Genomic DNA, 3,300 nt, shown 5'->3' with positions numbered 1-3,300 from the left:
GCCACAGTTCTCATGTCATTCTTCACTGTAAAACCTAACAGCGAAAATCTCTAAATGAAATGAGTTCATTTCACTGATTTTTTTTAAAAAGCAATGAAGTCCCGCCTTCTGAAATACGAAATGTGCTGTGATTGGTTAGCTGGGCCAGTGTGTGCTGTGATTGACACCACTCAGCACCTGGTCAGGAAATGTCATGCCCCTTACCATAGCCACCTTCGAGCTTCAGTGTAAATATTGCGTGAAAATCAAATCAATTTGAGCGCAATTTAAACCCGGATGATTGTAACCACTCTAAATTCGTCTGCCTTGGGAAAGCTAGCGTGTCTCCGACATAGAGATAACACTCGTTGCCTTCTCTAGTGCAGCTCAACCAGGTCTCGTCCCATTCGTCGATATTTGTGATATCAGAAATCCCGGAAAATATGCGTTGTAGTCCAAACGAGTCGTTCGTTGTAGTTTTTGAAAAGTGATTTCTGTTAAATAAAATATCTCCTTTTGAATTGGACTTTGAGCTTTGTAACTTTGCACTTCTTCTTTATGCTCAAACAGCAAAATTACAGACTAACTAAAGTTGAAAAAGTGAAAAAGCATAATAGGACCCCTTTAACTCTAATGATTTAAATTAAATAAATGCATTTAATCTACTATCTTAAGTCTATGGCTGATCACAAAATATTTCAAAAATATTTGAGCTTGCTTAATGTTTTCTAATTTTTTTTCAATTTTGATTCCCGAGAAATCACGTATAGTGTAGGGTTAAATGTTTTATGTATTTTATAACAAATTAAATAACTAAAAGATAATATAATAAGTGCATAAATCCATCTAATATCTTTTAAAGTAATTATTTTTATTCGAGGCAGAATATTATCCCGAATATTTTTTCCTAAAAAAAAAATAAATAAAGTCCGCATTTTTCAGTCAGTCAACTGATGTCCGCCCTTCCCCCACCGAATCACAGCAGAGACGGCTCGGAAGGCTCGCGGTCACGGAAAATAACAGGTACGTTTTTATAACTTCTTAATCCCTATTTAGTGCACTTTTGAACGTTTTATGTTCTATTGTTGTCGTGCCTCTTTATCTGAAGATTATTCAGTTCAGTTACCCTAATCTGCACCTTGGAATAAGACGTTTTAAAAACGTAATGAAAGTACCCAAATACAACCTTGCAAAAACTCCTACGTTCTGTTTGTGTAAAAATATCAGTAAAATAACAGTGATATTTTAACATTAAAGCAATTCAGTGACTAAGTAACAGATAGCATGAGCAATATCAAAAGGACTTGTATGTGAATGCTTACTTTCAGTTGTCTGCTCATTTAATTGGTATATCGAATCTAATAATCCACTTATCGATTGTTGTTTCATAGTTAAAGGTGCAATAGGTGATTGTCTTCAGAAATTTTTTTTGTTATGCTGGTTGAAAGTCTCTTCACATCCCGAAAGCAATCATTAAGTTAAGTGGTCTACATTTATTTATCTGTATTTATATATTCTGTGGAAGGCGTAGGACCAAGAAATGTTCGTCCTACCTAGGTCGCTTTCCTGCCTGCCTGTCAACATATGTATTTGCATACCTCTGCGCACCCGATTCTTCCTGAGCAGGGGAAATCCGTTGAAGTTTACTTCACTTCGGAACATGGGCTGGAATTGGGAACTGCTGATGTAGCCCATTATAGTAATGTTGTCTCTGGTATTCTGGTCTGTGAGCGTATATACGTTCAGGGGCGTTGCTTTGGACGGCGATTGCAAGGAGGGTGGGATGTTCGTTTTTAGTGCTATCAAGCTAAAGTTAGCATTTTCCAAGATCTCCTACTGCACCTTTAATTGGCATCACGAGCTAACAGCTTAGAGTGTAAACCAGTCTATGGTGTAAACAAATGAAAGGCGGGGGAGGGGTATCGACACATGAACAGGAATGATAGGTGTATGCTTAATTTTTTTTTTTTTTAAACATCAAGACAGTACCAAAATACAACCGTGTCAAAACTCCCATTGTACGTTCAGTTTGATTTTTATGTGTTTTGCAATAGATAGCGTATTTTTATTCTACACTATGTTTAACATTTCTGGTATTTTCGTTAGGTAGTAAATAAATAAATAAATATTCTAAAACTATTATATTATATTATATTATATTATATTATATTATAACCTGCTATAAACGGACCTCAAACATTGTTTCTTCCTCTGCTAAAACTGCTTTCATATTCTCATTCCATTTACAGTTTTATTACAATACAATACATTACATTAGGCCTACTATCCACTTACACAATACGTTATCAAGTTTCAGAAAATTTTATGTCATTCTGATAATTCACAGCATATGTATGTAACGTTGTACATGTATGTATTTATGTAAACGCTGCGTTTTTAATGGGCATGCGCGTTGAACATTGAAGTCACATTTAAACTGGAGTGGAGGAAGTTTCCATGGAAACGGGGCAGCAACTCAAATGACAAGCGGCGAATCTCCATCAGTCACACTGCTTTAAGGTAAGTTTAGTCCCTAAAATTACACAAATAATACATACAACTGTTCCTGACACTTTCTTACATGCAATTGGCACGCTTCTGTTGAATATTTACTTAATAGAAATGGTTTAGTTTTTTCGTAAAAAGTCTGTCTGCATCTCAACCGTTAGGCTAGCTATAAGATGTAGGCTAACTTCTCAGGTTACTTGTGTAACCATGGTTCCCTGAGTAGGGAACGAGACACTGCGTCCTCTAGGGGTCGCTATGGGGAACGCCTCGTCGTGACCCGTGTCTAAACACACGCGAGAAGTGATAAGGAAATAACGCGAGAACCCGCGTGCGTCAGACCGGACTTCTCCAGCGAGACTGTAATTATTGAAAAATCGGGCTAAAATCGTGCAGTGTGAACTCGGCATTATTTGTTCTCTTCAGAATTAGGTGCATGCAGATATTACTCAGGAACATGAACACGAATATTGCAAGAATAGGGAATGTGCCTTTTTTAGGATATGAATGTTAATTACCCGATCTTCCTTCCTGGTATTGTAGTACTTTTAAAGTTTTCTCACCGGTGAATGACACATGATGTAGCCCAGCGGTTCCCAATTCCAGTCCCCAATTCCAGTCCTCGTGATTCAGATAACCAGCTCGTTAGAAGTGAGCTACATTCATGAACTGTGTTCCGATCGATATGATCCCTACACAGCGTTCATTGCTCCCTACTCCCTGAGCAGAGGAAATCCGTTGAAGTTTACTTCACTTCTGAACATGGGCTGGAATTGGGAACCTGATGTAGCCTATTGTAGTAATGTTGTCTCTGGT

Source organism: Sinocyclocheilus rhinocerous, unplaced genomic scaffold (genome assembly GCF_001515625.1).
Source record: "Sinocyclocheilus rhinocerous isolate Xijiao unplaced genomic scaffold, SAMN03320098_v1.1 scaffold36, whole genome shotgun sequence".
NCBI lineage: Eukaryota > Metazoa > Chordata > Actinopteri > Cypriniformes > Cyprinidae > Sinocyclocheilus > Sinocyclocheilus rhinocerous.
This window is presented reverse-complemented; position numbering follows the sequence as displayed.